This window comes from Acipenser ruthenus, chromosome 44, assembly GCF_902713425.1.
Source record: "Acipenser ruthenus chromosome 44, fAciRut3.2 maternal haplotype, whole genome shotgun sequence".
Classification (NCBI taxonomy): Eukaryota; Metazoa; Chordata; class Actinopteri; order Acipenseriformes; family Acipenseridae; genus Acipenser; species Acipenser ruthenus.
Window position 1 is genome coordinate 4,843,807 of NC_081232.1, and position 19,021 is coordinate 4,862,827.

The 19,021-nt window shown below is 42.2% G+C and overlaps 48 non-coding genes and 13 pseudogenes across 48 annotated transcripts; all 61 read right to left on the reverse strand.

Annotated features, from left to right (window-relative positions):
* Positions 1-5,448: 5,448 nt before the first annotated feature.
* On the reverse strand, positions 5,449-5,557 carry LOC117967497 (5S ribosomal RNA; annotated as a pseudogene).
* Positions 5,558-5,668: 111 nt separating this feature from the next.
* LOC117419222 (5S ribosomal RNA) lies at positions 5,669-5,787 on the reverse strand (annotated as a pseudogene).
* Positions 5,788-5,887: 100 nt separating this feature from the next.
* Positions 5,888-6,006, reverse strand: LOC117418942 (5S ribosomal RNA). The gene has a single exon (XR_009317039.1). It is a non-coding gene; the product is annotated as a 5S ribosomal RNA (ribosomal RNA).
* Positions 6,007-6,106: 100 nt separating this feature from the next.
* LOC117418943 (5S ribosomal RNA) lies at positions 6,107-6,225 on the reverse strand. The gene has a single exon (XR_004546978.2). It is a non-coding gene; the product is annotated as a 5S ribosomal RNA (ribosomal RNA).
* A 100-nt stretch (positions 6,226-6,325) lies between these two features.
* On the reverse strand, positions 6,326-6,444 carry LOC117967299 (5S ribosomal RNA). The gene has a single exon (XR_004661913.2). It is a non-coding gene; the product is annotated as a 5S ribosomal RNA (ribosomal RNA).
* A 114-nt stretch (positions 6,445-6,558) lies between these two features.
* On the reverse strand, positions 6,559-6,677 carry LOC117418945 (5S ribosomal RNA). Its single transcript, XR_004546980.1, has one exon. It is a non-coding gene; the product is annotated as a 5S ribosomal RNA (ribosomal RNA).
* A 114-nt stretch (positions 6,678-6,791) lies between these two features.
* On the reverse strand, positions 6,792-6,900 carry LOC131714300 (5S ribosomal RNA; annotated as a pseudogene).
* A 114-nt stretch (positions 6,901-7,014) lies between these two features.
* LOC131718143 (5S ribosomal RNA) lies at positions 7,015-7,133 on the reverse strand. Its single transcript, XR_009317040.1, has one exon. It is a non-coding gene; the product is annotated as a 5S ribosomal RNA (ribosomal RNA).
* Positions 7,134-7,247: 114 nt separating this feature from the next.
* On the reverse strand, positions 7,248-7,356 carry LOC131715056 (5S ribosomal RNA; annotated as a pseudogene).
* A 114-nt stretch (positions 7,357-7,470) lies between these two features.
* Positions 7,471-7,589, reverse strand: LOC117419225 (5S ribosomal RNA). Its single transcript, XR_004661911.2, has one exon. It is a non-coding gene; the product is annotated as a 5S ribosomal RNA (ribosomal RNA).
* A 100-nt stretch (positions 7,590-7,689) lies between these two features.
* LOC131710149 (5S ribosomal RNA) lies at positions 7,690-7,808 on the reverse strand. The gene has a single exon (XR_009312018.1). It is a non-coding gene; the product is annotated as a 5S ribosomal RNA (ribosomal RNA).
* Positions 7,809-7,919: 111 nt separating this feature from the next.
* LOC131714212 (5S ribosomal RNA) lies at positions 7,920-8,028 on the reverse strand (annotated as a pseudogene).
* A 114-nt stretch (positions 8,029-8,142) lies between these two features.
* On the reverse strand, positions 8,143-8,261 carry LOC131718144 (5S ribosomal RNA). Its single transcript, XR_009317041.1, has one exon. It is a non-coding gene; the product is annotated as a 5S ribosomal RNA (ribosomal RNA).
* A 100-nt stretch (positions 8,262-8,361) lies between these two features.
* On the reverse strand, positions 8,362-8,470 carry LOC131715057 (5S ribosomal RNA; annotated as a pseudogene).
* Positions 8,471-8,570: 100 nt separating this feature from the next.
* LOC131718145 (5S ribosomal RNA) lies at positions 8,571-8,689 on the reverse strand. Its single transcript, XR_009317042.1, has one exon. It is a non-coding gene; the product is annotated as a 5S ribosomal RNA (ribosomal RNA).
* Positions 8,690-8,803: 114 nt separating this feature from the next.
* On the reverse strand, positions 8,804-8,922 carry LOC131711291 (5S ribosomal RNA). The gene has a single exon (XR_009313174.1). It is a non-coding gene; the product is annotated as a 5S ribosomal RNA (ribosomal RNA).
* Positions 8,923-9,036: 114 nt separating this feature from the next.
* On the reverse strand, positions 9,037-9,155 carry LOC131709771 (5S ribosomal RNA). Its single transcript, XR_009311634.1, has one exon. It is a non-coding gene; the product is annotated as a 5S ribosomal RNA (ribosomal RNA).
* A 100-nt stretch (positions 9,156-9,255) lies between these two features.
* Positions 9,256-9,374, reverse strand: LOC131718147 (5S ribosomal RNA). The gene has a single exon (XR_009317044.1). It is a non-coding gene; the product is annotated as a 5S ribosomal RNA (ribosomal RNA).
* A 100-nt stretch (positions 9,375-9,474) lies between these two features.
* On the reverse strand, positions 9,475-9,593 carry LOC131709772 (5S ribosomal RNA). The gene has a single exon (XR_009311635.1). It is a non-coding gene; the product is annotated as a 5S ribosomal RNA (ribosomal RNA).
* A 100-nt stretch (positions 9,594-9,693) lies between these two features.
* On the reverse strand, positions 9,694-9,812 carry LOC131718148 (5S ribosomal RNA). Its single transcript, XR_009317045.1, has one exon. It is a non-coding gene; the product is annotated as a 5S ribosomal RNA (ribosomal RNA).
* Positions 9,813-9,912: 100 nt separating this feature from the next.
* LOC131718149 (5S ribosomal RNA) lies at positions 9,913-10,031 on the reverse strand. Its single transcript, XR_009317046.1, has one exon. It is a non-coding gene; the product is annotated as a 5S ribosomal RNA (ribosomal RNA).
* A 100-nt stretch (positions 10,032-10,131) lies between these two features.
* On the reverse strand, positions 10,132-10,250 carry LOC131718150 (5S ribosomal RNA). The gene has a single exon (XR_009317047.1). It is a non-coding gene; the product is annotated as a 5S ribosomal RNA (ribosomal RNA).
* Positions 10,251-10,350: 100 nt separating this feature from the next.
* LOC131710246 (5S ribosomal RNA) lies at positions 10,351-10,469 on the reverse strand. Its single transcript, XR_009312117.1, has one exon. It is a non-coding gene; the product is annotated as a 5S ribosomal RNA (ribosomal RNA).
* Positions 10,470-10,569: 100 nt separating this feature from the next.
* Positions 10,570-10,688, reverse strand: LOC131720722 (5S ribosomal RNA). The gene has a single exon (XR_009319619.1). It is a non-coding gene; the product is annotated as a 5S ribosomal RNA (ribosomal RNA).
* Positions 10,689-10,788: 100 nt separating this feature from the next.
* On the reverse strand, positions 10,789-10,907 carry LOC131718151 (5S ribosomal RNA). Its single transcript, XR_009317048.1, has one exon. It is a non-coding gene; the product is annotated as a 5S ribosomal RNA (ribosomal RNA).
* Positions 10,908-11,021: 114 nt separating this feature from the next.
* Positions 11,022-11,140, reverse strand: LOC131718152 (5S ribosomal RNA). Its single transcript, XR_009317049.1, has one exon. It is a non-coding gene; the product is annotated as a 5S ribosomal RNA (ribosomal RNA).
* A 114-nt stretch (positions 11,141-11,254) lies between these two features.
* LOC131718153 (5S ribosomal RNA) lies at positions 11,255-11,373 on the reverse strand. Its single transcript, XR_009317050.1, has one exon. It is a non-coding gene; the product is annotated as a 5S ribosomal RNA (ribosomal RNA).
* A 100-nt stretch (positions 11,374-11,473) lies between these two features.
* Positions 11,474-11,592, reverse strand: LOC131718154 (5S ribosomal RNA). The gene has a single exon (XR_009317051.1). It is a non-coding gene; the product is annotated as a 5S ribosomal RNA (ribosomal RNA).
* A 100-nt stretch (positions 11,593-11,692) lies between these two features.
* Positions 11,693-11,811, reverse strand: LOC131718155 (5S ribosomal RNA). The gene has a single exon (XR_009317052.1). It is a non-coding gene; the product is annotated as a 5S ribosomal RNA (ribosomal RNA).
* A 100-nt stretch (positions 11,812-11,911) lies between these two features.
* LOC131718156 (5S ribosomal RNA) lies at positions 11,912-12,030 on the reverse strand. The gene has a single exon (XR_009317053.1). It is a non-coding gene; the product is annotated as a 5S ribosomal RNA (ribosomal RNA).
* Positions 12,031-12,130: 100 nt separating this feature from the next.
* LOC131711424 (5S ribosomal RNA) lies at positions 12,131-12,249 on the reverse strand. Its single transcript, XR_009313307.1, has one exon. It is a non-coding gene; the product is annotated as a 5S ribosomal RNA (ribosomal RNA).
* Positions 12,250-12,363: 114 nt separating this feature from the next.
* Positions 12,364-12,482, reverse strand: LOC131711275 (5S ribosomal RNA). The gene has a single exon (XR_009313158.1). It is a non-coding gene; the product is annotated as a 5S ribosomal RNA (ribosomal RNA).
* Positions 12,483-12,582: 100 nt separating this feature from the next.
* LOC131718158 (5S ribosomal RNA) lies at positions 12,583-12,701 on the reverse strand. Its single transcript, XR_009317055.1, has one exon. It is a non-coding gene; the product is annotated as a 5S ribosomal RNA (ribosomal RNA).
* A 100-nt stretch (positions 12,702-12,801) lies between these two features.
* Positions 12,802-12,920, reverse strand: LOC131718159 (5S ribosomal RNA). The gene has a single exon (XR_009317056.1). It is a non-coding gene; the product is annotated as a 5S ribosomal RNA (ribosomal RNA).
* A 100-nt stretch (positions 12,921-13,020) lies between these two features.
* LOC131714063 (5S ribosomal RNA) lies at positions 13,021-13,149 on the reverse strand (annotated as a pseudogene).
* Positions 13,150-13,263: 114 nt separating this feature from the next.
* LOC131718160 (5S ribosomal RNA) lies at positions 13,264-13,382 on the reverse strand. Its single transcript, XR_009317057.1, has one exon. It is a non-coding gene; the product is annotated as a 5S ribosomal RNA (ribosomal RNA).
* Positions 13,383-13,496: 114 nt separating this feature from the next.
* Positions 13,497-13,615, reverse strand: LOC131718161 (5S ribosomal RNA). Its single transcript, XR_009317058.1, has one exon. It is a non-coding gene; the product is annotated as a 5S ribosomal RNA (ribosomal RNA).
* Positions 13,616-13,715: 100 nt separating this feature from the next.
* Positions 13,716-13,844, reverse strand: LOC131714353 (5S ribosomal RNA; annotated as a pseudogene).
* Positions 13,845-13,958: 114 nt separating this feature from the next.
* LOC131718162 (5S ribosomal RNA) lies at positions 13,959-14,077 on the reverse strand. The gene has a single exon (XR_009317059.1). It is a non-coding gene; the product is annotated as a 5S ribosomal RNA (ribosomal RNA).
* A 114-nt stretch (positions 14,078-14,191) lies between these two features.
* On the reverse strand, positions 14,192-14,310 carry LOC131717498 (5S ribosomal RNA). The gene has a single exon (XR_009316385.1). It is a non-coding gene; the product is annotated as a 5S ribosomal RNA (ribosomal RNA).
* Positions 14,311-14,410: 100 nt separating this feature from the next.
* On the reverse strand, positions 14,411-14,529 carry LOC131710937 (5S ribosomal RNA). Its single transcript, XR_009312819.1, has one exon. It is a non-coding gene; the product is annotated as a 5S ribosomal RNA (ribosomal RNA).
* A 114-nt stretch (positions 14,530-14,643) lies between these two features.
* Positions 14,644-14,762, reverse strand: LOC131718163 (5S ribosomal RNA). The gene has a single exon (XR_009317060.1). It is a non-coding gene; the product is annotated as a 5S ribosomal RNA (ribosomal RNA).
* Positions 14,763-14,862: 100 nt separating this feature from the next.
* On the reverse strand, positions 14,863-14,981 carry LOC131718164 (5S ribosomal RNA). The gene has a single exon (XR_009317061.1). It is a non-coding gene; the product is annotated as a 5S ribosomal RNA (ribosomal RNA).
* A 100-nt stretch (positions 14,982-15,081) lies between these two features.
* LOC131715058 (5S ribosomal RNA) lies at positions 15,082-15,190 on the reverse strand (annotated as a pseudogene).
* A 114-nt stretch (positions 15,191-15,304) lies between these two features.
* LOC131718165 (5S ribosomal RNA) lies at positions 15,305-15,423 on the reverse strand. The gene has a single exon (XR_009317062.1). It is a non-coding gene; the product is annotated as a 5S ribosomal RNA (ribosomal RNA).
* A 100-nt stretch (positions 15,424-15,523) lies between these two features.
* Positions 15,524-15,642, reverse strand: LOC131718166 (5S ribosomal RNA). Its single transcript, XR_009317063.1, has one exon. It is a non-coding gene; the product is annotated as a 5S ribosomal RNA (ribosomal RNA).
* Positions 15,643-15,742: 100 nt separating this feature from the next.
* LOC131715059 (5S ribosomal RNA) lies at positions 15,743-15,851 on the reverse strand (annotated as a pseudogene).
* Positions 15,852-15,965: 114 nt separating this feature from the next.
* On the reverse strand, positions 15,966-16,084 carry LOC131711312 (5S ribosomal RNA). The gene has a single exon (XR_009313196.1). It is a non-coding gene; the product is annotated as a 5S ribosomal RNA (ribosomal RNA).
* A 100-nt stretch (positions 16,085-16,184) lies between these two features.
* Positions 16,185-16,303, reverse strand: LOC131718167 (5S ribosomal RNA). Its single transcript, XR_009317064.1, has one exon. It is a non-coding gene; the product is annotated as a 5S ribosomal RNA (ribosomal RNA).
* A 100-nt stretch (positions 16,304-16,403) lies between these two features.
* Positions 16,404-16,512, reverse strand: LOC131715632 (5S ribosomal RNA; annotated as a pseudogene).
* Positions 16,513-16,626: 114 nt separating this feature from the next.
* LOC131718169 (5S ribosomal RNA) lies at positions 16,627-16,745 on the reverse strand. The gene has a single exon (XR_009317066.1). It is a non-coding gene; the product is annotated as a 5S ribosomal RNA (ribosomal RNA).
* Positions 16,746-16,845: 100 nt separating this feature from the next.
* On the reverse strand, positions 16,846-16,964 carry LOC131720744 (5S ribosomal RNA). Its single transcript, XR_009319641.1, has one exon. It is a non-coding gene; the product is annotated as a 5S ribosomal RNA (ribosomal RNA).
* Positions 16,965-17,064: 100 nt separating this feature from the next.
* Positions 17,065-17,183, reverse strand: LOC131712975 (5S ribosomal RNA). The gene has a single exon (XR_009314862.1). It is a non-coding gene; the product is annotated as a 5S ribosomal RNA (ribosomal RNA).
* A 100-nt stretch (positions 17,184-17,283) lies between these two features.
* Positions 17,284-17,402, reverse strand: LOC131709869 (5S ribosomal RNA). Its single transcript, XR_009311733.1, has one exon. It is a non-coding gene; the product is annotated as a 5S ribosomal RNA (ribosomal RNA).
* A 100-nt stretch (positions 17,403-17,502) lies between these two features.
* On the reverse strand, positions 17,503-17,631 carry LOC131713330 (5S ribosomal RNA; annotated as a pseudogene).
* Positions 17,632-17,745: 114 nt separating this feature from the next.
* Positions 17,746-17,864, reverse strand: LOC131718170 (5S ribosomal RNA). Its single transcript, XR_009317067.1, has one exon. It is a non-coding gene; the product is annotated as a 5S ribosomal RNA (ribosomal RNA).
* A 114-nt stretch (positions 17,865-17,978) lies between these two features.
* On the reverse strand, positions 17,979-18,097 carry LOC131710381 (5S ribosomal RNA). The gene has a single exon (XR_009312253.1). It is a non-coding gene; the product is annotated as a 5S ribosomal RNA (ribosomal RNA).
* A 111-nt stretch (positions 18,098-18,208) lies between these two features.
* On the reverse strand, positions 18,209-18,327 carry LOC131709888 (5S ribosomal RNA). The gene has a single exon (XR_009311752.1). It is a non-coding gene; the product is annotated as a 5S ribosomal RNA (ribosomal RNA).
* A 100-nt stretch (positions 18,328-18,427) lies between these two features.
* LOC131718171 (5S ribosomal RNA) lies at positions 18,428-18,546 on the reverse strand. The gene has a single exon (XR_009317068.1). It is a non-coding gene; the product is annotated as a 5S ribosomal RNA (ribosomal RNA).
* Positions 18,547-18,646: 100 nt separating this feature from the next.
* Positions 18,647-18,755, reverse strand: LOC131715060 (5S ribosomal RNA; annotated as a pseudogene).
* A 114-nt stretch (positions 18,756-18,869) lies between these two features.
* Positions 18,870-18,988, reverse strand: LOC131718172 (5S ribosomal RNA). The gene has a single exon (XR_009317069.1). It is a non-coding gene; the product is annotated as a 5S ribosomal RNA (ribosomal RNA).
* Between the last annotated feature and the right edge of the window lie 33 nt (positions 18,989-19,021).

The following is a 19,021-nucleotide window of genomic DNA, read 5'->3' on the forward strand; positions in this document are numbered from 1 at the left end:
TCTTTAAAATTGTATACTTTGCATAACTCAAAAATAAGTTCACCGCTAGAGTGTTAACATTATCTATTTTATCAGTCAATCCAAACAAAAACATTTCCTCCCATGACAATGTATTGAGTACATTCTGCTCTGCAAATTTAAAGAACCCCTCTATTAAACCCCTCAAGTATTCCCTCAGCCCCTGCAGTTCAGTGCATTTTACAAGTAGATGCAATAATCCTTCCTCTCTACTTTGACACACTGAACACAAGGCATTGTCACTTTTGTGCATTTTAAAAAGGAGCCACTTTGTAAAGATGCAGTTGTGCCTCAGTTTAAAATCATTTTCTTCACATTCGGGAGATTTATAAGTCTGTCTTACATTATTCCAAATTGTACAGATTTTAAAGTTTGGAAATATTTTTTGCCAGAATTGCTCCGACGTTGGCTTTTTAAAAACCACACTCATTAACACTAAATAGAACAATTTGGTCGTACATTCAATAATGTTAAAGTATTTATTTTCCCTTTTTAGAAGAAACACAGGCAAAGAAACTCCACGTGACAGTTTGCTGTTATGTTCTTGATTAATAACCCTCACCCAACTCTCAGGGACGGCACTTTGTATTTTACTGTACTCCTTTATTATTATACTAATGGGAATATCTTCGTTCTTTTCTTTTACCAAGTCAACTATTGCCAAACTGGGTAAAAAGCCTTCTTTAAAAACGTACATAATGTCTTTAATTTTACTAACACCTGCTTCTATAAAACTCTTTTTATAAAGTGTCACACCTTGCACTTTTAACAGTGGGTTCAAAAAAAGAGGCTGCTCCAATATTTGTTCTCTGGTCTCTGGCTTAAAAGAGACATGCTGCAAGAACTCGGACCAAGCCACTAGAACTTCTTTATAAATCCAGGGAACATCCTTTACCATTGAAGGTTTAAGACACATTAATAGAATTTCTTCCCCCATTCCCAAACCCCCACAATTTGATAAGAAATGTTTCAGAAAGTGCTTCCATACACTGTTATTCGTAGGGTCTAAAAACTTTTTAACCACTTTAATTCGAAAGCTCTTTCGTTTTAGCTCAATATCTGCCAGCATTAGCCCTCCTTTACTGATTTTCCCAATGACTGTATTATAGCTGATCTTAGCAGGTTTCCCAGCCCACAGAAACCTAACCATCATGTTTTTAATCTCTTTCTCAGCCCACTGGGGGATCTCCTTAACACTCAGTAAATACCATATCCTGGAAAGAAACAGACTATTAATGACCAAGACTTTACCCTTCAGAGTCAACTCCCTGCCACTCCACAAATTCAAGATGGCCCTCATTTTGATTATCTTTTCCTGCCAGTTCTTTTCAGCCACTGACCTCTCTTCCAATCCAATATATACCCCCAAGATCTGAAGGCTTTCCTCTGCAATTTTGAAAGGTATATCTAAAAGTGTATTGCTTTTCCTTATAGGGAGAATTTCTGATTTATCAATATTGATTTTTGCCCCTGAAGCAGAACAGTAAGATGTGAACACTTCCATTATTTTTGGGATGCTGTCTAAACTCGACACTGTGAGTGTGGTGTCATCTGCATGCTGATATATAATTGATTTTTCATTACAACCAGGAATTGGGACTCCAATTATGTCTTTATTCCCTTGTATTGCCAGGCTCAGGGGTTCTGCAATTACTGAATACAGCAAAGCAGAGAGAGGACATCCCTGTCTCACTGACCTCTCCACTGGGAAGAACTCAGTCAGATTGCCATTACATTTTACCCTACTAAAAATATTGGTATAAAAAATCTTAACCCATGAGGTAAAACTATTCCCAAAACCAAATCTCTGCAGCACCTCTAATAAGTAATCATGTTCCACCCTATCAAAGGCTTTTTCCTGATCTACTTTTAAAATATAGCCTTCTTTTTGCTCCATTTTCAAGTAACTAACTACATCCCTTACCGAACATATTGTATCCGCTATATCCCTTCCTGGCACACAATAAGTTTGGGAGGAGGATATTATCTTAGGCAATACCGCTTTCAAACGATTTACGAAAATCCTTGTTAGTGCCTTATAATCACAATTCAACAGACTTATGGGCCGATAGTTTTTTAATAAGGCTTTATCTCCTTGTTTCTTGTAGATTAAAGTAACTATCCCCATTCTCATTGTTGGACTTAAAAGACCTTTCTCTTTAACCTCTTTAAATACTTGTAATAAAATAGGGCAGATAAGATTTTTAAATTTAAGATAAAATTCCAGGGTTAACCCATCTGAACCAGGACTTTTATTAGTTGTCATATCCTGCAAGGCATCTTCTAGTTCCTCCAACCTAATCTCCTTCTCACAACTCTCCCTGTCTTCCTCACTCACTTTAGTTGCTATAAAAGAAAGTATTTTCTCCCTCTCCTCCAAAATTGTACCTTGTTTTTTAAAAAGCCCTGTGTAAAAATTACAAACTTCTTTTAAGATTTCACCCTGTTCTTCAGTTACTTCCCCATTACTTTTAGTCAGTTCTTCTATATAGGAATCCTGTTGTCTTTGTTTTTCAAGCCCAAAAAAGAATGTAGTGCTTTTCTCTCCCTCCACCACATGTCTGGCTTTGGATCTTAGTATTGCCCCCTCACAGCGCTCGTTTTCAATTCCTTTAATTTTGTCTTGCAATTCCTCAATTCTGTTATAATTCATATCCATCAGTTCTGCTGCCTTCTCATATTCACGTTTAAGTTCTACCTGAACCTCCTGCTCATTCTTAATTTTAATTTTATTTCTATTTATCCCATATTGAATGCAGTATTTCTTTATATTGTATTTTAAATTATCCCACCATATTCGTTTTTCATTTTGAAACAATGGACACTTCATACTATCCCTAATTAATATTTCAATTCCCTTACTAAACAAATCTTCTTTCAAAAATTGATTATTAAGACACCACAACCCTGGTCCTTTATGCAACTTATTAACAGGACTTGAAAAGAGAAAGCAGCATGATCGCTGAAAGAGGTGAATTTATAACCAATCTTCCCCAGGTAGCTAAGAAAGTTAACATGACATATTCCAAAATCTATTCTGCTTTGGTTTAATTCCTTTTGTACAAACTGTCTCCTGGAGAAATCCCTCTTTAAAGAATTTCGGCATCTCCAGAAATCAATATAATTATAATTCTCCAAATGCCTTGCCAACAAATTTCTGGAATAATCACCTTTGAAAACCATTCCTGATGCTATGTCAATAGTGCTCATAGCTACATTGAAGTCTCCCACCATAATGACATTGTCTGCTCCTAGGTGTCTCTCTAGGCCAGTAAAAAAATCAAAACGCTCCTTTTGATCATTAGGAGCATAACAATTAACCAATTCAAAACAATTATTTTTAAAATTAATTTGCATTTTTATAAATCTCCCTTCGGTATCCTTCTCTAACAAAGAAACGCTTTCCTTAAAATTATTACTAACTAATACAGCCACCCCTCTCCTGTGGTTGGAATAATTACTAGTATAGATGTCCCCATTCCATAAATGCTTGAAATCATGAATAAAAACGTCATCCCAGAAAGTTTCCTGCAGGCAGACAATATCATTCTTATTTACATTAATTAAAACTTTTTCAAGTTTAGCAAAATTCCTTAACCCATTTACATTAAGTGATAATATTGAGACCATTCCTGCAAAAAGAAGAAACAATTCTTTCAAAAACCTGACCATTATGCTTCCTCTTCCTGCAGAACATCAAACCCTTTTGTTTTAATCATTTTTGCAACCGTTGTTTTGCAAACCAATGTCCCAATGTCTTTCTTTTTCCTCACACATCTGGATGTGATCTTATCAAGGTTAGGTTTCACTTTCACCTTCGATCTTCTAAACATTTTTTTTCCCCCTGTCTCAACCCATTCCTCCTTCTCTATTTTGTTATTTCCAATTCCCTCAGCCACAGTTAGCATAGTTTTCCCTAAAGGGCAAGTTATGCTCAACCCTTCTGTTGAACAGTCTCCAGCAGCTTGTACCTGCTCTACCCCCTCCTTACTTGTTGATGCAGCTTCCAACCGGACCCCCATCTCCCTTGCAATATCTGTCGATAGTGTTTGGTCATCAGCAGCCTCCATTTCTATAACTGCAGCTTGTGGCTCCTTCCCAGCATTCATTCTCGGTGCTGCAGTTTCACTCACCACTTTCCCATTTGTTGATGCAGCTTCCACCCAGTCCCCCGACTCCCTTGCAATATCTGTCGATAGTGTTTGGTCATCAGCAGCCTCCATTTCTATAACTGCAGCTTGAGGCTCCTCTCCAGCATTCAGTCTCGGTACTGCAGTTTCACTTCCTGCTTTTTTATGAGTGCCCTCCAACTCCTTATGCTCCAGTGGTCCAGTAATATCATCGTCTTCCTCAGTTCCTCTATCACTGTCAGTACCCTTGTCCTTGCTCCCAGCCTTACTGTCCGAGTCAATGCAAATGCACCACTGCGGCTTCCTCCTACACTCCTCACAACGCGGCGCTGCACAGTTCCTGCTTGAGTGCCCCTGAACCCCGCAATCAAAACAAATGAAAGTGGGGCAGTCCTTGAGTAGATGTTCCGAGGACAGACATGACAGGCAAACTTTATGTTGATTGTTATGTATCACCCTAAAATGTCTCAGCCCCTCAGCTGTTACAAACTTTGCGCTGTAAGGCAATGACTTTACTTCATTAGTGAATTGAACCATAACAAACCTTGTCCCATCAGCAACATGAGTACCTGGGTAAAACCTTCTTTTCACATCTGAGCAGATTACAACTCCCCATGCCATTAGCTTACTCCTAATGTCCAGGACAGATATATATGCAGGCAAATTTAAAAAAGAAACCACCACTTTACCTGAAGAAAGTGGCTCACATTCAAAATTATTTCCCTTTATGCATATTCCTCCAAGCAGTATTTCAGCCACTTCTCTGCTCTCCACCGTAATTTCATATTTGTCCTGTTGTTTAGGAACACATGCAAATACTTTCCCAAATCCACACTGCTTATCAGTGGCATTTATCACATCTTCAGCTGAAATCTTTGAATTGTCCTTAACCAGAACAACAACCGTATACTCTTTTTTATAAATCCTTTTTTCTCCATGAGGCCTTTTTTCAGCTCCACTTGTGTCCCCGGCATGCCTAGACATGCCTAGGGACATTGTCCGTTGTACATCCACAACTCCAGGCACACAATCCTTTTCAATCACAACAGTCCTAGAAATGTCCAAAGAAAATCCAAGAAAAAAGATGAATATTAAAGTAGAAAAAACTCAAAATAAAATCCCCAAACAGAGATTCCTCCTATGATCACCTGACCAATCCCACAATGCACCAGGCTTATTCAAGGTGGTGTGGCCGCAGGCGATTGCATTTCTGCTTTCATGACTTTTATGTTTAGTGAGCTGGGGGTGATTCCTCCAAAATTTCCTTTTGTCCTCCACACATTTCAATTGTAAAATGTAATGCCTGCAGCACTTGATATTCCCAGGTGGTCTCCCATCCAAGTACTAACCAAGCCCAACATTGCTTAGCTTCTGAGATCAGGCTTATTCAAGGTGGTGTGGCCGCAGGCGATTGCATTTCTGCTTTCATGACTTTTATGTTTAGTGAGCTGGGGGTGATTCCTCCAAAATCTTTTGTCCTCCACACATTTCAATTGTAAAATGTAATTACAAAAATGTAATGCCTGGAGCACTTGATATTCCCAGGTGGTCTCCCATCCAAGTACTAACCAAGCCCAACATTGCTTAGCTTCTGAGATCAGACGAGATCAGACTTATTCAAGGTGGTGTGGCCGCAGGCGATTGCCTTTCTGCTTTCATGACTTTTATGTTTAGTGAGCTGGGGGTGATTCCTCCAAAATTTCCTTTTGTCCTCCACACATTTCAATTGTAAAATGTAATGCCTGCAGCACTTGATATTCCCAGGTGGTCTCCCATCCAAGTACTAACCAAGCCCAACATTGCTTAGCTTCTGAGATCAGACGAGATCAGGCTTATTCAAGGTGGTGTGGCCGCAGGCGATTGCATTTCTGCTTTCATGACTTTTATGTTTAGTGAGCTGGGGGTGATTCCTCCAAAATTTCCTTTTGTCCTCCACACATTTCAATTGTAAAATGTAATGCCTGCAGCACTTGATATTCCCAGGTGGTCTCCTATCCAAGTACTAACCAAGCCCAACATTGCTTAGCTTCTGAGATCAGACGAGATCAGGCTTATTCAAGGTGGTGTGGCCGCAGGCGATTGCATTTCTGCTTTCATGACTTTTATGTTTAGTGAGCTGGGGGTGATTCCTCCAAAATTTCCTTTTGTCCTCCACACATTTCAATTGTAAAATGTAATGCCTGCAGCACTTGATATTCCCAGGTGGTCTCCTATCCAAGTACTAACCAAGCCCAACATTGCTTAGCTTCTGAGATCAGACGAGATCAGGCTTATTCAAGGTGGTGTGGCCGCAGGCGATTGCATTTCTGCTTTCATGACTTTTATGTTTAGTGAGCTGGGGGTGATTCCTCCAAAATTTCCTTTTGTCCTCCACACATTTCAATTGTAAAATGTAATTACAAAAATGTAATGCCTGCAGCACTTGATATTCCCAGGTGGTCTCCCATCCAAGTACTAACCAAGCCCAACATTGCTTAGCTTCTGAGATCAGACGAGATCAGGCTTATTCAAGGTGGTGTGGCCGCAGGCAATTGCATTTCTGCTTTCATGACTTTTATGTTTAGTGAGCTGGGGGTGATTCCTCCAAAATTTCCTTTTGTCCTCCACACATTTCAATTGTAAAATGTAATTACAAAAATGTAATGCCTGCAGCACTTGATATTCCCAGGTGGTCTCCCATCCAAGTACTAATCAAGCCCAACATTGCTTAGCTTCTGAGATCAGGCTTATTCAAGGTGGTGTGGCCGCAGGCGATTGCATTTCTGCTTTCATGACTTTTATGTTTAGGGAGCTGGGGGTGATTCCTCCAAAATTTCCTTTTGTCCTCCACACATTTCAATTGTAAAATGTAATTACAAAAATGTAATGCCTGCAGCACTTGATATTCCCAGGTGGTCTCCCATCCAAGTACTAACCAAGCCCAACATTGCTTAGCTTCTGAGATCAGACGAGATCAGGCTTATTCAAGGTGGTGTGGCCGCAGGCAATTGCATTTCTGCTTTCATGACTTTTATGTTTAGTGAGCTGGGGGTGATTCCTCCAAAATTTCCTTTTGTCCTCCACACATTTCAATTGTAAAATGTAATTACAAAAATGTAATGCCTGCAGCACTTGATATTCCCAGGTGGTCTCCCATCCAAGTACTAACCAAGCCCAACATTGCTTAGCTTCTGAGATCAGGCTTATTCAAGGTGGTGTGGCCGCAGGCGATTGCATTTCTGCTTTCATGACTTTTATGTTTAGTGAGCTGGGAGTGATTCCTCCAAAATTTCCTTTTGTCCTCCACACATTTCAATTGTAAAATGTAATTACAAAAATGTAATGCCTGCAGCACTTGATATTCCCAGGTGGTCTCCCATACAAGTACTAACCAAGCCCAACATTGCTTAGCTTCTGAGATCAGACGAGATCAGGCTTATTCAAGGTGGTGTGGCCGCAGGCGATTGCATTTCTGCTTTCATGACTTTTATGTTTAGTGAGCTGGGGGTGATTCCTCCAAAATTTCCTTTTGTCCTCCACACATTTCAATTGTAAAATGTAATGCCTGCAGCACTTGATATTCCCAGGTGGTCTCCCATCCAAGTACTAACCAAGCCCAACATTGCTTAGCTTCTGAGATCAGACGAGATCAGGCTTATTCAAGGTGGTGTGGCCACAGGCGATTGCATTTCTGCTTTCATGACTTTTATGTTTAGTGAGCTGGGGGTGATTCCTCCAAAATTTCCTTTTGTCCACACATTTCAATTGTAAAATGTAATTACAAAAATGTAATGCCTGCAGCACTTGATATTCCCAGGTGGTCTCCCATCCAAGTACTAACCAAGCCCAACATTGCTTAGCTTCTGAGATCAGGCTTATTCAAGGTGGTATGGCCGCAGGCGATTGCATTTCTGCTTTCATGACTTTTATGTTTAGTGAGCTGGGGGTGATTCCTCCAAAATTTCCTTTTGACCTCCACACATTTCAATTGTAAAATGTAATTACAAAAATGTAATGCCTGCAGCACTTGATATTCCCAGGTGGTCTCCCATCCAAGTACTAACCAAGCCCAACATTGCTTAGCTTCTGAGATCAGACGAGATCAGGCTTATTCAAGGTGGTGTGGCCGCAGGCGATTGCATTTCTGCTTTCATGACTTTTATGTTTAGTGAGCTGGGGGTGATTCCTCCAAAATTTCCTTTTGTCCTCCACACATTTCAATTGTAAAATGTAATGCCTGCAGCACTTGATATTCCCAGGTGGTCTCCCATCCAAGTACTAACCAAGCCCAACATTGCTTAGCTTCTGAGATCAGGCTTATTCAAGGTGGTGTGGCCGCAGGCGATTGCATTTCTGCTTTCATGACTTTTATGTTTAGTGAGCTGGGGGTGATTCCTCCAAAATTTCCTTTTGTCCTCCACACATTTCAATTGTAAAATGTAATGCCTGCAGCACTTGATATTCCCAGGTGGTCTCCCATCCAAGTACTAACCAAGCCCAACATTGCTTAGCTTCTGAGATCAGACGAGATCAGGCTTATTCAAGGTGGTGTGGCCGCAGGCGATTGCATTTCTGCTTTCATGACTTTTATGTTTAGTGAGCTGGGGGTGATTCCTCCAAAATTTCCTTTTGTCCTCCACACATTTCAATTGTAAAATGTAATTACAAAAATGTAATGCCTGCAGCACTTGATATTCCCAGGTGGTCTCCCATCCAAGTACTAACCAAGCCCAACATTGCTTAGCTTCTGAGATCAGACGAGATCAGGCTTATTCAAGGTGGTGTGGCCGCATGCGATTGCATTTCTGCTTTCATGACTTTTATGTTTAGTGAGCTGGGGGTGATTCCTCCAAAATTTCCTTTTGTCCTCCACACATTTCAATTGTAAAATGTAATTACAAAAATGTAATGCCTGCAGCACTTGATATTCCCAGGTGGTCTCCCATCCAAGTACTAACCAAGCCCAACATTGCTTAGTTTCTGAGATCAGACGAGATCAGGCTTATTCAAGGTGGTGTGGCCGCAGGCGATTGCATTACTGCTTTCATGACTTTTATGTTTAGTGAGCTGGGGGTGATTCCTCCAAAATTTCCTTTTGTCCTCCACACATTTCAATTGTAAAATGTAATGCCTGCAGCACTTGATATTCCCAGGTGGTCTCCCATCCAAGTACTAACCAAGCCCAACATTGCTTAGCTTCTGAGATCAGACGAGATCAGGCTTATTCAAGGTGGTGTGGCCGCAGGCGATTGCATTTCTGCTTTCATGACTTTTATGTTTAGTGAGCTGGGGGTGATTCCTCCAAAATTTCCTTTTGTCCTCCACACATTTCAATTGTAAAATGTAATGCCTGCAGCACTTGATATTCCCAGGTGGTCTCCCATCCAAGTACTAACCAAGCCCAACATTGCTTAGTTTCTGAGATCAGACGAGATCAGGCTTATTCAAGGTGGTGTGGCCGCAGGCGATTGCATTTCTGCTTTCATGACTTTTATGTTTAGTGAGCTGGGGGTGATTCCTCCAAAATTTCCTTTTGTCCTCCACACATTTCAATTGTAAAATGTAATGCCTGCAGCACTTGATATTCCCAGGTGGTCTCCCATCCAAGTACTAACCAAGCCCAACATTGCTTAGCTTCTGAGATCAGACGAGATCAGGCTTATTCAAGGTGGTGTGGCCGCAGGCGATTGCATTTCTGCTTTCATGACTTTTATGTTTAGTGAGCTGGGGGTGATTCCTCCAAAATTTCCTTTTGTCCTCCACACATTTCAATTGTAAAATGTAATGCCTGCAGCACTTGATATTCCCAGGTGGTCTCCCATCCAAGTACTAACCAAGCCCAACATTGCTTAGCTTCTGAGATCAGACGAGATCAGGCTTATTCAAGGTGGTGTGGCCGCAGGCGATTGCATTTCTGCTTTCATGACTTTTATGTTTAGTGAGCTGGGGGTGATTCCTCCAAAATTTCCTTTTGTCCTCCACACATTTCAATTGTAAAATGTAATGCCTGCAGCACTTGATATTCCCAGGTGGTCTCCCATCCAAGTACTAACCAAGCCCAACATTGCTTAGCTTCTGAGATCAGACGAGATCAGGCTTATTCAAGGTGGTGTGGCCGCAGGCGATTGCATTTCTGCTTTCATGACTTTTATGTTTAGTGAGCTGGGGGTGATTCCTCCAAAATTTCCTTTTGTCCTCCACACATTTCAATTATAAAATGTAATGCCTGCAGCACTTGATATTCCCAGGTGGTCTCCCATCCAAGTACTAACCAAGCCCAACATTGCTTAGCTTCTGAGCTCAGACGAGATCAGGCTTATTCAAGGTGGTGTGGCCGCAGGCGATTGCTGTTCTGCTTTCATGACTTTTATGTTTAGTGAGCTGGTGTTGATTCCTCCAAAATTTCCTTTTGTCCTCCACACATTTCAATTGTAAAATGTAATGCCTGCAGCACTTGATATTCCCAGGTGGTCTCCCATCCAAGTACTATCCAAGCCCAACATTGCTTAGCTTCTGAGATCAGACGAGATCAGGCTTATTCAAGGTGGTGTGGCCGCAGGCGATTGCATTTCTGCTTTCATGACTTTTATGTTTAGTGAGCTGGGGGTGATTCCTCCAAAATTTCCTTTTGTCCTCCACACATTTCAATTGTAAAATGTAATGCCTGCAGCACTTGATATTCCCAGGTGGTCTCCCATCCAAGTACTAACCAAGCCCAACATTGCTTAGCTTCTGAGATCAGACGAGATCAGGCTTATTCAAGGTGGTGTGGCCGCAGGCGATTGCATTTCTGCTTTCATGACTTTTATGTTTAGTGAGCTGGGGGTGATTCCTCCAAAATTTCCTTTTGTCCTCCACACATTTCAATTGTAAAATGTAATTACAAAAATGTAATGCCTGCAGCACTTGATATTCCCAGGTGGTCTCCCATCCAAGTACTAACCAAGCCCAACATTGCTTAGCTTCTGAGATCAGACGAGATCAGGCTTATTCAAGGTGGTGTGGCCGCAGGCGATTGCATTTCTGCTTTCATGACTTTTATGTTTAGTGAGCTGGGGGTGATTCCTCCAAAATTTCCTTTTGTCCTCCACACATTTCAATTGTAAAATGTAATTACAAAAATGTAATGCCTGCAGCACTTGATATTCCCAGGTGGTCTCCCATCCAAGTACTAACCAAGCCCAACATTGCTTAGCTTCTGAGATCAGACGAGATCAGGCTTATTCAAGGTGGTGTGGCCGCAGGCGATTGCATTTCTGCTTTCATGACTTTTATGTTTAGTGAGCTGGGGGTGATTCCTCCAAAATTTCTTTTTGTCCTCCACACATTTCAATTATAAAATGTAATGCCTGCAGCACTTGATATTCCCAGGTGGTCTCCCATCCAAGTACTAACCAAGCCCAACATTGCTTAGCTTCTGAGATCAGACGAGATCAGGCTTATTCAAGGTGGTGTGGCCGCAGGCGATTGCATTTCTGCTTTCATGACTTTTATGTTTAGTGAGCTGGGGGTGATTCTTCCAAAATTTCCTTTTGTCCTCCACACATTTCAATTGTAAAATGTAATGCCTGCAGCACTTGATATTCCCAGGTGGTCTCCCATCCAAGTACTAACCAAGCCCAACATTGCTTAGCTTCTGAGATCAGACGAGATCAGGCTTATTCAAGGTGGTGTGGCCGCAGGCGATTGCATTTCTGCTTTCATGACTTTTATGTTTAGTGAGCTGGGGGTGATTCCTCCAAAATTTCCTTTTGTCCTCCACACATTTCAATTGTAAAATGTAATGCCTGCAGCACTTGATATTCCCAGGTGGTCTCCCATCCAAGTACTAACCAAGCCCAACATTGCTTAGCTTCTGAGATCAGACGAGATCAGGCTTATTCAAGGTGGTGTGGCCGCAGGCGATTGCATTTCTGCTTTCATGACTTTTATGTTTAGTGAGCTGGGGGTGATTCCTCCAAAATTTCCTTTTGTCCTCCACACATTTCAATTGTAAAATGTAATGCCTGCAGCACTTGATATTCCCAGGTGGTCTCCCATCCAAGTACTAACCAAACCCAACGTTGCTTAGCTTCTGAGATCAGACGAGATCAGGCTTATTCAAGGTGGTGTGGCCGCAGGCGATTGCATTTCTGCTTTCATGACTTTTATGTTTAGTGAGCTGGGGGTGATTCCTCCAAAATTTCCTTTTGTCCTCCACACATTTCAATTGTAAAATGTAATTACAAAAATGTAATGCCTGCAGCACTTGATATTCCCAGGTGGTCTCCCATCCAAGTACTAACCAAGCCCAACATTGCTTAGCTTCTGAGATCAGACGAGATCAGGCTTATTCATGGTGGTGTGGCCGCAGGCGATTGCTGTTCTGCTTTCATGACTTTTATGTTTAGTGAGCTGGGGGTGATTCCACCAAAATTTCCTTTTGTCCTACACACATTTCAATTGTAAAATGTAATGCCTGCAGCACTTGATATTCCCAGGTGGTCTCCCATCCAAGTACTAACCAAGCCCAACATTGCTTAGCTTCTGAGATCAGACGAGATCAGGCTTATTCAAGGTGGTGTGGCCGCAGGCGATTGCATTTCTGCTTTCATGACTTTTATGTTTAGTGAGCTGGGGGTGATTCCTCCAAAATTTTCTTTTGTCCTCCACACATTTCAATTGTAAAATGTAATGCCTGCAGCACTTGATATTCCCAGGTGGTCTCCCATCCAAGTACTAACCAAGCCCAACATTGCTTAGCTTCTGAGATCAGACGAGATCAGGCTTATTCAAGGTGGTGTGGCCGCAGGCGATTGCATTTCTGCTTTCATGACTTTTATGTTTAGTGAGCTGGGGGTGATTCCTCCAAAATTTCCTTTTGTCCTCCACACATTTCAATTGTAAAATGTAATGCCTGTAGCACTTGATATTCCCAGGTGGTCTCCCATCCAAGTACTAACCAAGCCCAACATTGCTTAGCTTCTGAGATCAGACGAGATCAGGCGAGATCAGGCTTATTCAAGGTGGTGTGGCCGCAGGCGATTGCATTTCTGCTTTCATGACTTTTATGTTTAGTGAGCTGGGGGTGATTCCTCCAAAATTTCCTTTTGTCCTCCACACATTTCAATTGTAAAATGTAATTACAAAAATGTAATGCCTGCAGCACTTGATATTCCCAGGTGGTCTCCCATCCAAGTACTAACCAAGCCCAACATTGCTTAGCTTCTGAGATCAGACGAGATCAGGCTTATTCAAGGTGGTGTGGCCGCAGGCGATTGCATTTCTGCTTTCATGACTTTTATGTTTAGTGAGCTGGGGGTGATTCCTCCAAAATTTCCTTTTGTCCTCCACACATTTCAATTGTAAAATGTAATTACAAAAATGTAATGCCTGCAGCACTTGATATTCCCAGGTGGTCTCCCATCCAAGTACTAACCAAGCCCAACATTGCTTAGCTTCTGAGATCAGACGAGATCAGGCTTATTCAAGGTGGTGTGGCCGCAGGCGATTGCATTTCTGCTTTCATGACTTTTATGTTTAGTGAGCTGGGGGTGATTCCTCCAAAATTTCCTTTTGTCCTCCACACATTTCAATTGTAAAATGTAATGCCTGCAGCACTTGATATTCCCAGGTGGTCTCCCATCCAAGTATTAACCAAGCCCAACATTGCTTAGCTTCTGAGATCAGACGAGATCAGAGAAGATCAGGCTTATTCAAGGTGGTGTGGCCGCAGGCGATTGCATTTCTGCTTTCATGACTTTTATGTTTAGTGAGCTGGGGGTGATTCCTCCAAAATTTCCTTTTGTCCTCCACACATTTCAATTGTAAAATGTAATTACAAAAATGTAATGCCTGCAGCACTTGATATTCCCAGGTGGTCTCCCATCCAAGTACTAACCAAGCCCAACATTGCTTAGCTTCTGAGATCAGACGAGATCAGGCTTATTCAAGGTGGTGTGGCCGCAGGCGATTGCTGTTTTGCTTTCATGACTTTTATGTTTAGTGAGCTGGGGGTGATTCCTCCAAAATTTCCTTTTGTCCTCCACACATTTCAATTGTAAAATGTAATTACAAAAATGTAATGCCTGCAGCACTTGATATTCCCAGGTGGTCTCCCATCCAAGTACTAACCAAGCCCAACATTGCTTAGCTTCTGAGTTCAGACGAGATCAGGCTTATTCAAGGTGGTGTGGCCGCAGGCGATTGCATTTCTGCTTTCATGACTTTTATGTTTAGTGAGCTGGGGGTGATTCCTCCAAAATTTCCTTTTGTCCTCCACACATTTCAATTGTAAAATGTAATGCCTGCAGCACTTGATATTCCCCGGTGGTCTCCCATCCAAGTACTAACCAAGCCCAACATTGCTTAGCTTCTGAGATCAGACGAGATCAGGCTTATTCAAGGTGGTGTGGCCGCAGGCGATTGCATTTCTGCTTTCATGACTTTTATGTTTAGTGAGCTGGGGGTGATTCCTCCAAAATTTCCTTTTGTCCTCCACACATTTCAATTGTAAAATGTAATTACAAAAATGTAATGCCTGCAGCACTTGATATTCCCAGGTGGTCTCCCATCCAAGTACTAACCAAGCCCAACATTGCTTAGCTTCTGAGATCAGACGAGATCAGGCTTATTCAAGGTGGTGTGGCCGCAGGCGATTGCATTTCTGCTTTCATGACTTTTATGTTTAGTGAGCTGGGGGTGATTCCTCCAAAATTTCCTTTTGTCCTCCACACATTTCAATTGTAAAATGTAATGCCTGCAGCACTTGATATTCCCAGGTGGTCTCCCATCCAAGTACTAACCAAGCCCAACATTGCTTAGCTTCTGAGATCAGACGAGATCAGGCTTATTCAAGGTGGTGTGGCCGCAGGCGATTGCTGTTCTGCTTTCATGACTTTTATGTTTAGTGAGCTGGGGGTGATTCCTCCAAAATTTCCTTTTGTCCTCCACACATTTCAATTGTAAAATGTAATGCCTGCAGCACTTGATATTCCCAGGTGGTCTCCCATCCAAGTACTAACCAAGCCCAACATTGCTTAGCTTCTGAGATCAGGCTTATTCAAGGTGGTGTGGCCGCAGGCGATTGCATTTCTGCTTTCATGACTTTTATGTTTAGTGAGCTGGGGGTGATTCCTCCAAAATTTCCTTTTGTCCTCCACACATTTCAATTGTAAAATGTAATTACAAAAATGTAATGCCTGCAGCACTTGATATTCCCAGGTGGTCTCCCATCCAAGTACTAACCAAGCCCAACATTGCTTAGCTTCTGAGATCAGACGAGATCAGGCTTATTCAAGGTGGTGTGGCCGCAGGCGATTGCATTTCTGCTTTCATGACTTTTATGTTTAGTGAGCTGGGGGTGATTCCTCCAAAATTTCCTTTTGTCCTCCACACATTTCAATTGTAAAATGTAATGCCTGCAGCACTTGATATTCCCAGGTGGTCTCCCATCCAAGTACTAACCAAGCCCAACATTGCTTAGCTTCTGAGATCAGACGAGATCAGGCTTATTCAAGGTGGTGTGGCCGCAGGCGATTGCTGTTCTGCTTTCATGACTTTTATGTTTAGTGAGCTGGGGGTGATTCCTCCAAAATTTCCTTTTGTCCTCCACACATTTCAATTGTAAAATGTAATGCCTGCAGCACTTGATATTCCCAGGTGGTCTCCCATCCAAGTACTAACCAAGCCCAACATTGCTTAGCTTCTGAGATCAGGCTTATTCAAGGTGGTGTGGCCGCAGGCGATTGCATTTCTGCTTTCATGACTTTTATGTTTAGTGAGCTGGGGGTGATTCCTCCAAAATTTCCTTTTGTCCTCCACACATTTCAATTGTAAAATGTAATTACAAAAATGTAATGCCTGCAGCACTTGATATTCCCAGGTGGTCTCCCATCCAAGTACTAACCAAGCCCAACATTGCTTAGCTTCTAAGATCAGACGAGATCAGGCTTATTCAAGGTGGTGTGGCCGCAGGCGATTGCATTTCTGCTTTCATGACTTTTATGTTTAGTGAGCTGGGGGTGATTCCTCCAAAATTTCCTTTTGTCCTCCACACATTTCAATTGTAAAATGTAATGCCTGCAGCACTTGATATTCCCAGGTGGTCTCCCATCCAAGTACTAACCAAGCCCAACATTGCTTAGCTTCTGAGATCAGACGAGATCAGGCTTATTCAAGGTGGTGTGGCCGCAGGCGATTGCATTTCTGCTTTCATGACTTTTATGTTTAGTGAGCTGGGGGTGATTCCTCCAAAATTTCCTTTTGTCCTCCACACATTTCAATTGTAAAATGTAATGCCTGCAGCACTTGATATTCCCAGGTGGTCTCCCATCCAAGTACTAACCAAGCCCAACATTGCTTAGCTTCTGAAATCAGGCTTATTCAAGGTGGTGTGGCCGCAGGCGATTGCATTTCTGCTTTCATGACTTTTATGTTTAGTGAGCTGGGGGTGATTCCTCCAAAATTTCCTTTTGTCCTCCACACATTTCAATTGTAAAATGTAATTACAAAAATGTAATGCCTGCAGCACTTGATATTCCCAGGTGGTCTCCCATCCAAGTACTAACCAAGCCCAACATTGCTTAGCTTCTGAGATCAGACGAGATCAGGCTTATTCAAGGTGGTGTGGCCGCAGGCGATTGCATTTCTGCTTTCATGACTTTTATGTTTAGTGAGCTGGGGGTGATTCCTCCAAAATTTCCTTTTGTCCTCCACACATTTCAATTGTAAAATGTAATGCCTGCAGCACTTGATATTCCCAGGTGGTCTCCCACCCAAGTACTAACCAAGCCCAACATTGCTTAGCTTCTGAGATCAGACGAGATCAGGCTTATTCAAGGTGGTGTGGCCGCAGGCGATTGCATTTCTGCTTTCATGACTTTTATGTTTAGTGAGCTGGGGGTGATTCCTCCAAAATTTCCTTTTGTCCTCCACACATTTCAATTGTAAAATGTAATGCCTGCAGCACTTGATATTCCCAGGTTGTCTCCCATCCAAGTACTAACCAAGCCCAACATTGCTTAGCTTCTGAGATCAGACGAGATCAGGCTTATTCAAGGTGGTGTGGCCGCAGGCGATTGCATTTCTGCTTTCATGACTTTTATGTTTAGTGAGCTGGGGGTGATTCCTCCAAAATTTCCTTTTGTCCTCCACACATTTCAATTGTAAAATGTAATGCCTGCAGCACTTGATATTCCCAGGTGGTCTCCCATCCAAGTACTAACCAAGCCCAACATTGCTTAGCTTCTGAGATCAAACGAGATCAGGCTTATTCAAGGTGGTGTGGCCGCAGGCGATTGCATTTCTGCTTTCATGACTTTTATGTTTAGTGAGCTGGGGGTGATTCCTCCAAAATTTCCTTTTGTCCTCCACACATTTCAATTGTAAAATGTAATGCCTGCAGCACTTGATATTCCCAGGTGGTCTCCCATCCAAGTACTAACCAAGCCCAACATTGCTTAGCTTCTGAGATCAGACGAGATCAGGCGAGATCAGGCTTATTCAAGGTGGTGTGGCCGCAGGCGATTGCATTTCTGCTTTCATGACTTTTATGTTTAGTGAGCTGGGGGTGATTCCTCCAAAATTTCCTTTTGTCCTCCACACATTTCAATTGTAAAATGTAATTACAAAAATGTAATGCCTGCAGCACTTGATATTCCCAGGTGGTCTCCCATCCAAGTACTAACCAAGCCCAACATTGCTTAGCTTCTGAGATCAGACGAGATCAGGCTTATTCAAGGTGGTGTGGCCGCAGGCGATTGCATTTCTGCTTTCATGACTTTTATGTTTAGTGAGCTGGGGGTGATTCCTCCAAAATTTCCTTTTGTCCTCCACACATTTCAATTGTAAAATGTAATTACAAAAATGTAATGCCTGCAGCACTTGATATTCCCAGGTGGTCTCCCATCCAAGTACTAACCAAGCCCAACATTGCTTAGCTTCTGAGATCAGACGAGATCAGGCTTAGTCAAGGTGGTGTGGCCGCAGGCGATTGCATTTCTGCTTTCATGACTTTTATGTTTAGTGAGCTGGGGGTGATTCCTCCAAAATTTCCTTTTGTCCACACATTTCAATTGTAAAATGTAATTACAAAAATGTAATGCCTGCAGCACTTGATATTCCCAGGTGGTCTCCCATCCAAGTACTAACCAAGCCCAACATTGCTTAGCTTCTGAGATCAGACGAGATCAGGCTTATTCAAGGTGGTGTGACCGCAGGCAATTGCATTTCTGCTTTCATGAATTTTATGTTTAGTGAGCTGGGGGTGATTCCTCCAAAATTTCCTTTTGTCCTCCACACATTTCAATTGTAAAATGTAATGCCTGCAGCACTTGATATTCCCAGGTGGTCTCCCATCCAAGTACTAACCAAGCCCAACATTGCTTAGCTTCTGAGATCAGACGAGATCAGGCTTATTCAAGGTGGTGTGGCCGCAGGCGATTGCATTTCTGCTTTCATGACTTTTATGTTTAGTGAGCTGGGGGTGATTCCTCCAAAATTTCCTTTTGTCCTCCACACATTTCTATTGTAAAATGTAATGCCTGCAGCACTTGATATTCCCAGGTGGTCTCCCATCCAAGTACTAACCAAGCCCAACATTGCTTAGCTTCTGAGATCAGGCTTATTCAAGGTGGTGTGGCCGCAGGCGATTGCATTTCTGCTTTCATGACTTTTATGTTTAGTGAGATGGGGGTGATTCCTCCAAAATTTCCTTTTGTCCTCCACACATTTCAATTGTAAAATGTAATTACAAAAATGTAATGCCTGCAGCACTTGATATTCCCAGGTGGTCTCCCATCCAAGTACTAACCAAGCCCAACATTGCTTAGCTTCTGAGATCAGACGAGATCAGGCTTATTCAAGGTGGTGTGGCCGCAGGCGATTGAATTTCTGCTTTCATGACTTTTATGTTT